This window comes from Galeopterus variegatus, unplaced genomic scaffold (genome assembly GCF_000696425.1).
Source record: "Galeopterus variegatus unplaced genomic scaffold, G_variegatus-3.0.2 Scaffold1507, whole genome shotgun sequence".
Lineage (NCBI taxonomy): Eukaryota > Metazoa > Chordata > Mammalia > Dermoptera > Cynocephalidae > Galeopterus > Galeopterus variegatus.
Window position 1 is genome coordinate 80,112 of NW_007727618.1, and position 10,271 is coordinate 90,382.

General features: G+C 42.4%; 1 pseudogene; it reads left to right on the forward strand.

The window, feature by feature from the left end:
• Positions 1 to 404: 404 nt before the first annotated feature.
• Positions 405 to 10,271, forward strand: part of LOC103594223 — a 45,081-nt pseudogene continuing 35,214 nt past the window's right edge.

A 10,271-nucleotide genomic window follows, 5' to 3' on the forward strand; every position in this document is an offset into this window, starting at 1 on the left:
ACACAGTCTTAATGAAGGGCAACTTTTCAAGGTTCCTAATCCTGAGAGTACGTCAGTAAGTTTACTTTGTTGACTATAAATATGTCTCATTGGTGTTACACTGTTTTGGAACTTCTGAATGGTCGTGCTGATTAGTTACATTGCAACCTTAAGTAACCTGCTGGGTTTTGCCGTTGGCTGAAAAAACAATTAAAAAAATAAATTATTACTATCTTCTCTATTGAGAAGAATCTACTATCTATCAAGAAGAATTTCCATATAATAAATAAATCATTCAATAGTGTTTTGGGGATGCAGACACAGATATTCTGTTCATATACAGAAGCCTATTACTTCTGGACACAGTACAGCATTATCATGTTTATTATTTGGTTCTCTTAGGCATTAGTGCTGTTCCCTTGGAGAACATTTTTGGAAGATGGAGGACCATTTCCAGTTACAAGTAGCAGCCCAGATACCCTGGAATATATAATATGCAGGTAGGATAGATCTTCTCTCTTGTTGCAGAGAGAACTGAATGCGGACTGCAGAGCTGGGTGTTATTGGGTCCAAAGGTCAGATCCTCTGTACTCTGTGCAGTGATGAATAATTTATGAAATACGCTGGGTGTTTGATTATGAATCTGTAAACCCAGTGCCATAAGGTGAGTTATGTTTCCTTGTGACAGAAGAGAATCACGGTCTCAGCTGGTCTTGTCCTTGGTTATAGACTCAGCTGAAGTTCACATGGCAGTAGTGACCTGGGAGAGTGGCCAAGGCCTCTTAGAAAAACTCCCAGGCTGGCAGCTCAGAGGTGTGTGACTCCTGACCTGCCTATAAACAGGGGGGAAAAAGAAACTTGTTAAGCAAGACTTAAGAGGAGAAATTATTTTAATTGTTTTGTTTTTCATTGCCAATATTTTAATTCTTCTAAATTGTTTCGTTTATTTCTTCTAATTATTATATGTTTTCCCCTGATTATTTAAGTAAATATTGTTGTATTTTTATTTTTTAAAGTATAAAAAATAGAAAAGTGTTAAGAATAACATACAAATTAACCATAGATTTGCTTCAAAATAACATAAAGGTGGGGAGTGGGATGGAGTGGGGCAGGACTGGCCATTGGATGATGGTTGTTGAGGCTGGGTGATCGGAGCTCTTCTGTTTGCTTTTGCATATGTTCAAAATTCTCCATAAATAAAAAGGTGTTTTGTGTTTTGTTTTGTTTTTTAAGAAAAATAGTGAAAGTGGTTAAACAAAAAATCAATCGTAGTCCCAGTCCTACCACTAAGAGACAATCACAGTTCACATTTTAGTTTTTTTCCCTCAGTATTTTCCCTATGCTTACATTTGTTTATATCAATATTTTTAAAGGAAAACTGATGTCACACTATATATTCACCATGTGCCGATCTGCTGTAAGTGCTGGGAAACTTGGTACTCCCATACAGAGCCAAAAGTCTGATATATTCAAGCTAAAAATGTTACTCTGGGGTTTTATAGTCAAGAGGGTGGGGCTTCTAAATACAGTTACTCCTAGTCTTCTTCCCTAAAACCATATGTGAAAGATACATGGAAGTCTTCAAAATGGGAGAGTTTTGTTTTTTGCTTTTTGTTTTTTCAGCTGTGCCCCTGTGGGCTGGGTGATGGTGACCGTGAGGTGGCTCACAGAGAGCTGGTGGGCATGCTACTGCTGATGGAAGATGTGCTGCTGAGCAGCTATGATGTGATGGTGGCAGGTCTCGCAGGACGGCAGGCCTCACTGGACAAAGGCACACCAAAGGTATTCCCAGTGAACAGTCTATATAATCGGCAGTGCTGCGCTGTACTGAAGGACGTTCCTGTTTGGGATATGGATTAGAAAGCCACATCTTTCTGACAGCCTCTCGCAGTGGGTCCCAGGACTGTACTAATGTCACCCGGGAACAACAGTGAAGCAGGGGTGGTCTGTGAACGTCACTCCAGAGTATTTTCTTATCACTGAGTCCCATGATCCCAGTGGTATATCTATTTCTTTTCATTTTAAAAATAGAACAGAGGTTATAGGAGGTCCATTGAAACCAAATGAAACAAGTGCTCCAACCGGATGTTTTCCTTATGAGTCATACATTTAGGACTGGAATTGGAAGGGCCAGAGGGGCATGAACGTCTCAGGCCTGGGCTGTTTTCCACATCCCTCAACTGGCCTACGGACTCCTAGGCAAGCACTCCCTCCTCTGGAATTATCCCTCTGAAGCTCTAAGGTACTAGAGCCACTGCCTGCCCAGAATCCTAACTTTGAACAATTCTGTTCAATGTATTTGAGAACCAGGCAGAGACATGTTCGGATGCCATAAACTAGCTGGTGCCTGCATTTAAATAGTCTCCTTGTCAGAACCAAATTCGCTGAGAGATGCCTACACCTGTCATCTCATTTCCTCACCTTCCATCCACCCCTCCAAACATCGCCGTCTTCCCCATCTCACTGCTGAATCCACGCTCATCAAGGGCACCACGGTCCTTGCCACTGAATCCCCTGGTTACTTTTCAGTCCCCTTCCTCCCTGACCACATTGCAGCATTTGACACGGTGTCCTTCTTGAAGCTTGTCTGCCCTGCGTTTCCACAGTGTGACTCTCTCCTAGCTTTCCTCCAACATCACTGGCCACTCCTCAGGCTCCTCTGTAGGGACCTCTTCCTCTGCCAATCCCTGAATGCTGCTTTTCAGGGTCTGTCCCACTGCTACTACTACCAGGGCCACATGTGACTTTCATGGGCCCTAGCTGTTTTGTCTTTGTGGGTCCCTTCCTCCATAAAACAAACAAACAGAAAGAACATTAAAAGTTATATTTTACAATTGTGTTAGTATAAAGAAAAATATTGTAATATCACATATCAAAGAATTTTATTTAACCGAAAGCTTCTTTTTTCTGATTTTAAAATAAGTTAAAACAATTTGTGAGCCCTAGGCACTGTGCCCTCTCTGCCTATGCCATAAGTCAGCCCTGAATACTATTAATACCCTTATTGCCCATGAGTTGAGGTCTGTTCAGAGTGCCTTACATGTATTAATTTATTTAATAAATAATTTCATGAGGTAGGTATTTTAATTATTCTCATCTTATAGATAAGAAAACCAAAGCTCAGAAGGGTTAAGTAACCCTGCCAAAGTCACATGACTAGAGAAGAGAGAAATCCAGATTCTACCCCAACAGTCCAGCTGGCCTAGGGGTGCCTCATATTTCTGTTCACTGCGTTGCTCCATTCCTCACCCTCTCCCTAGGTAAACCCATCTACTTTTATAACTTTGATAACATTTACCTGTGATGACTCCAAAATCTTTATGTCTAGCCCAGATCCCAGTCCTATCAGATTCATACACGGGTGCTCAACTGCTTCCTGGACATCTCCTCTTGTTCCATCACAGAGACAGTATGTCCCATCACAGAGACATTTTGCCCCACTAAAACTTGTTCTTCCTCCTGTAATCCCTGTCAATTAACTGCCACCTGTCCAGTTGCCTGAGCCAAAAAATCTGGGCACCATATTTGACTTCTCTCTGTCATACCCCACAACCAGACACGAAGTTTTACTATCCTATTGTCTTAATATCTCCTGGGTTTGTCAACTTCTCCATCCTCCCTCATTGGGCAGGGGCCTGAATACCTCTACATCTCCAGGGCTAATAGCAGCTGCTCAACAAATGCTTACATAAGGAAAGCATCAATGAATGAATGAACAAATCATGATTTCAGATTAAAATTGCCTATTAATAAATTTAAATTAAGAAAAATGATCTCTGCCTAATTTTTAAAAGATAGGTGAAGGAACAGGAGATGGGATAAACTTAAGTTTCCACCTCCTTATCCATAAAGTGGGTAAAATCCTAATGAGAAGTTGTATTATAGCTCTACCATGGTGGAGACTTAAATCTCAAGTTGTTGAAGAATGCCGTCCAGAATGCAGAGGCTAAACAGGAAAGGGTCAATTTAAAAGCAGATAAAAAGACAGTGTGCAAGTAAGAGAGTTTTAAAAATGAATGGTTCAAGACCCAAACAGAAAGCTGAGATTGAGGCATTTCCATCCTTTCTGTATGTCTGATCAGGAAGGATGCTCAACCTCTCTTACCTCTGCATGTGCTACAGGCCTGTAAGCCATTCCTCCTGGGGAGAAAATGCATTCTCCAAGGATTTTGTTTCACATGGGCTGCATGTAAAAAGTTATCCTGTATCTGTCCATGGTCAATAAAGAAAGATTTCTGTAATGCTTTCAGCCAGATTTGTTCAAAATGCCAGGATTCAGAAGTCAAATCCAAAGCAGCCCAAAGGCCTCCGAACTGCTGGAGGGCCCACACGATGCAGTGATGTCCCTTGCTTTGCTAAGATTGTTTCTGATACTGCGGAAGCAGCTGGAAGTGCTAAAGGAGCACTGGGGCCAACTCAAGCTGCGAGGCCAGGACATCAACTCCGTCTCTCTCCACAAACAGTTCTCAGAGCTCTACGAGTGAGTGTTGGAAGTTCACATCAATGAATGGAGACTGGGGCTTGGCAGATTCCTGCCGCTTGCTAGAGGGTGAGATTTGGTCCATGAATCGTGGTACGCCTCGCTCCACTGAGTCCAGTAAAGCTAGCAATATTCTCTGCAAGCAGTGCTTTACAAGTAAAGCTGAGTTGTATTAACTGTGGGGACACGGCTGGATTCCACTGAGCTACACTGTCCCTAGAGTCTGTGCCTAGGAACTTGTACTTATGAAGAGACCCCCACAGTGCTGACTCTAAGTTTTTTAGCTCATAGGATCCCTGGGATGCTGGGTGGTGAGCCGCTGCTGTTAGAAACTTCCCCTTGTTCTCTGCCCCATAGACCCAAGTGCTGAGTCTCTGAGAGCTTAAGGCATTGCAGCCTGAGGTACAATATGGCACATGCAGCGTGAGGCCTTAGGTCTGCGGGTAGGGCATTGTAGCACCTGCAGGCATTGACCGGGATGACTGAGCTGGCAGGAAAGGCCTGTGACTTCTGCCATGTGTCTGTTACCAAATAAGCATTTACTAAGCACCCACCGACCGCCCTGGACCTTACCCAGTTTTAAAAGGCTCTCTTTGGCATAGTCAGATTAATCTATCTTATTAAGTTATTATAGTCGGTATTCCTGGTAACTAGAGAATGAGAAGACTTGCCAATATTTTGAGGAACGAGGACCAAAATTGTATGTTCCCAATGGGAAAAGGCCCCAGGATTTAACATTGACTAAGGGAGAGGCAACTATGGTAAATTTAGATGTGAGTATCTATGAATAGGTTGGGAGGTTTTTACATAATAATAGGGAACAGAAAATAAATGAAAATAATTGTCAGAAATAGAATAAGACAAAAAGTGTTTGCTAATTTCTCTCTCTCTTCTTTAATAGAACTGATATTCTGTACCCCAGCATGAAAGCTATAGCTAGGCAGATAGGGAAGGAAAGAAGATGAATTTGAAGGAATTGTGATAAATAGTTAGTCTATTCTTCCCCCAAAAGGAGCTTCAGAAGTTGAAATAAAAACTTAGCAGGAGGGCTGGCCCATGGCTCACTTGGGAGAGTGTAGTGTTGATAACACCAAGGCCATGAGTTCGGATCCCTATATAGGGATGGCCAGTTGCTCACCTGGGTGAGCGTGGTGCTGATAACACCAAGTCAGGGTTAAGATCCCCTTACTGGTCAACTTTAAAAAACAAAAACAAAAAAACTCAGGTATGCAGGAGCTATTTTGAATTTGGCTTTGGAAACTTGCGTTATGGCATTAGCATGTAAAACTACAGATAAACCCAAATGGTGTTTTTTTCCTAAGCACTTAAGTGTAAATTGAAAGGTTGGAAATCATTAAACAGGCTGGGGGTGGAGAGGAGGAGAACTAAGTATTGGAAGACATGTAGGGCTTTGATGAAGCCAATAACTACCCCTTCCTTTCTCAGTTCTGTAAGTCTAGATTTTCATTAGTTTGATTTTCCTCAAATTGAGGTGCACCTTCTCAAGAAAGACAATAGAAAACATAACCACTATTATCTTCATACAACAGCAAATCCAGCACATAAATATCCACATGGAAATGAAACATTTAAAACGCTCCTTAGAAATTGTTTTCCTGAGAATAAGAAAATGCAATTTACACATTAGCTCATTTGGTGTGTGTTAGATGACCTGTGTGGAGTTGTTTTCCCAAGTCTTTGCTCAGCTTGGCCCTGAGACACAGGCTCTGTGTGGCTGGGCTCACTGTAACAGGGAAGTAAAGCCTCTGGCTGTTTGGCTGTCAGTGCAGAGCTGCCTGTCTACTGAGCAGCAGGAGAAGTCAGCCCCTACACCCACCCAGTGCCAGCCCCACTGTTTACCCTCTGAACCCTGGTTTCTCTCCAGCACTGGGGCTCCGGCAGGGGAAAACATACACTCCAACAGTTACTGGAACAGAGTTTTCTTTTGTCATGTATGGAGTTTTAAATCTTTGGGGGAAATCCTCCTTGGTGTCTAAATCAAATTTCAGACCTGAAGGCTTCTCTCATAATGACAGCTCACAAAATTCCTGGCCACATTTAGAGACCCCCAAAGATAGGAGGTCATCTCAGTAATTGAGCACTTTGAAATTTAGCAGAACTTGGTAAAAAGGATTGTATTTTATCAGCCATGATGTGGGCCAGGAAGAGAAGATGTTGGTCTCCAAAGAGATGTATGTACCCTTCAGAAACATGTGAGAACCCAAGAAAGGAAACCTTCCTTCTTCCCAGGGAGAGAGTGGCTGAGGAACAGGAACTATCCTAGAGCCCTTCCGCAGGAATTTGACTTAGCAGCCCAGAGTATAAGCTAAATATAGAAAATGACTCTTGACCTATACTTACTGTAGCTTCAGAAACTTCTGGAAAATTTTTAAATTCATATGATCCAGGAGGTATTAAGAAAAGTTAACAAAGAGATGACACTCGTTTTAGCAGAAAAGTCCAAGGAGGAATGTACTGTCCCTACAGGTAAAATACATTTTTTTATTCACAAAATAACATTTATTGATTTTTCCTAATTATCGAAGCAATCCATGTATCCATAGTCATTGTAGAAAACACTGCAATGCCCAGAAAATGATGTAAAAATTACCTTTCACATCTTTACCCACAGAGAAGTACTATTAACACTTCAATATATTTCCTTCCACTTAAAAGTCTTTTAAATAGAAAACATATGTTAACTTCAGTTTCAGTTCTGCTGATTAGCTCATTACTGAAGTAAAAGTTGAAATAAGGGAAACACATATAAAGCCTTTCTTATTGGTAATATGTATAAGTGTATAAATATTACATATATAACATATATATGTCAAAACCATACAAATACATATCAACTTACGGTGCAAAAGACATCAGAATTGTTCCTTTTCGTGTAAGGTGTAAACTCAGGGCCATTTGATGGGCATGTGACCCATGCACTCACACAGGTTGCAGGGGACACTTGGGGTTTAGTGCTCTGTGGTTGCCATCTTGAAACCCTTAATAATTTTAGCTTAGGATTTGTGTTTTGTAAGTAAAGTTTAACAAGCCAATGTAACATGCACTGAGGACATGGATCTTTGGCTCATGCACAGTCCTATTTCCTGCTGCCTTCCAACCTCTCCTGGAGGGGTTTTCAGCCACCTGCTCCTCTGCTGTCTGGCATCCTGGGATTCCTAACCTCCCCCTTCCCATTCCCACCCAGCAATAACTGCCACCCTCCACCCCTGGTGGAGACCTGGGCACAGGGAGTTTCAGTGTCAGGCATGTGCACCTAGCAGCGTCTCAGGGAACCCAGGCTAGCAGCACCATGGTGTGCTCAATGGGTAACTCAGTGAGGGTGAGCCTCTTGCCCACCCCTGGGTACCTATAATGTCCCAAGACAGAGGTTGCAGTCCCCTTGGAGTGCATTCAGGTGCTGAGCCTGTGGGGAGGGGAGATGCCTGGCTCAACTTTTCTGCCCCTAGCTGGGGCATGTTGCCTTAGTCTGGTAGCTGGTTGGTCATGTGCTTTCATGCACTGAGTCACAGGCAGGGCCACCGGGTACTTATGAGGGTCTCACTTGCCCCATGAGCATTCCCAGGCCCAAGGGAGTGCAAAATTAAAGCCGATAAAAATACCATGATAGGTCAAGAGAGAGACTGCAGAAGAAAAAGCTTTATATTTTAGTAGCTACAGTGGCACCTTTTTCCCACTTTTTTGGATAAGAGGCCCTGCATTTTTATTTTGCACCAGGCCCTGCAGATTATGTACCTGATCCTGTCTGAACTACAATGTCTATTCCTAATACCTAATAATTCCTTAGGAAAATCCATAACCTTCGAGCTAAGAAGGAGTTGTCTGCCCAGCAAAATAAATTAGATTTTCCTTTTGAGACGAAGTTCACAGACATTGTAATGTTAATTTCCTCTGTCCTCAGCTAAGGCCTTGTCATTTTGCCAGTGCTCTGAGTAACTGAATTCTGTAAACAGGGCTTTGGGGAAAGGCTGTGCAATGAGAGGGCAAGCCACTCTCCAGCTGGGCGTCTCAAAATGTCACCAGAGAGCTGAGCGTGATTAAGCTCCAGTTACAGAACATTTAACAAGACACAAAGCACTGTTGTTTGTGCTATGTTTGTTGCAGCTAGGCAGCTCCCTTCTGAGTCCTTGGAGAAAATCCAGAAGCACGTGGCAGGTGCAGTCATCTGCAGTTTTTCAGAGCTGGGGCTCTCATGAGACACCAGGTTGGTGGGGTACGAAGGAAACATCTTTGCTTTGCGGCTGTGCTGCCTTGGGCAGGGCACTTGTCAGCTGTGCTTTGGATTCTATATTTACAAGACTTTCAAAATAAATGGCAATATTGGCAGGAACAGTTGTGTTTGGGTTTGATTTTTACTCTTTGGCATGGCTCAATGTGGAGGCCTGGGTCTTCTCCTCTACTGAGTTCCCACAGTGCAAGCAACTGAGTCTCCACTGTTTGCCAAGAGTGCTTTTAAATATATATGTTCAATTTCATCTTCTTGAGACCTCCGTGGGCTGGGTAGCTTCAAAGACGACAATAAAACCTTGGAATCCCCATCCACCTACTATTCATCTCAGCAGCAAGAAGTAGCAATAGCACATGGGCTTCAGAGAAGGGGCTGCTTCTTCATGCACAGAGCATCTTTTGTGGTCAAGCTTAGCTCGGGGCTGGAGATGTCTCCAAAGGGAGTTAGGAATGAAAAGTATTGAGAACCAGTGGGACAGCAGAGGCTCTTGTCCTTTCTCTCAGGGTCTCCTCTTTACCTTTTGGCTGACTCTGGTGTTTACATTAATACCTGCCAAAAAGGAGCCCTGGAATACTTCTCTCCCTATACCTCCTTCCTTCCTCCCCACCTTGTCTTGGAGCTTAATTTTTCAATACATCTTCTGAATGAGTTTCCAGTTTGTCAGTGAGCCTCTGAAAATGTGGCATCCAGACCTGGTGATAGTTATTGGTAGCTGAGCTAGTGCTCCCCTGAGAACTATCAGTAGTGGCTCCAGACATCCTTGTTCAGCCTCAGGGCTTGCCTTAGTGGAGAGACAGGCTCCATTCATTCAAAAAAGCTCTGCCATCCTCCACCTTTGATATTGAAGCATCGAAGTGATTTTTTAATTGATTTTCTAGTTTTCTCTGAGCAGTTATAAGGCCCACAGTCTCCAAAGTGGAGTGTATATCCCAGGAGTATGGGAAGAAAATATTATATCTTCTAAATAGATTAAGGCCATATGTAAGGAGTCACATGTCACATTCCACATTGAGGTGTCCTGAAGTGACGATGGGAAGGCAATCTACAAGTGAATAATATGAAAATAGTAGAGGTGATACTTCTAATCCTGGTACCTGCTTGTCCCAGCCACATTATGAGGTTAAAAAAATATAATCTAATCACATCTGATAAGAAGTCAGATAAAAATTTTAGTTTTTGTAATAGACTTTATTTTTATAGAAGTTTTAAGTTTCCAGAAAAATTGAGCAGAACGTACAGATGGTTCACCTACTCCCCCCCCCGCCCCCACATACAGTTTCTCCTTTTATTGACATCTTACATTAGAGTGGTACATTTGTTACACTTATGAACCAATATTGATACATTATTATTAACTAAAGTTTACATTAGGGTTCCCTCTTTGTGTTGTACAGTTCTATGGGTTTTACTGAATGCATAAAGTCACGTATTTGAAAGGCCAGAGAATTTACTGGAAATGTGGGTTGAGATCCATCCTCATGGTTGATGAACCTCACCCTGAGTACATTGTGCTTTGTGATATTAGCTAGTGATAGTACTGTAGGAAGTTATAAATGCATATAAATA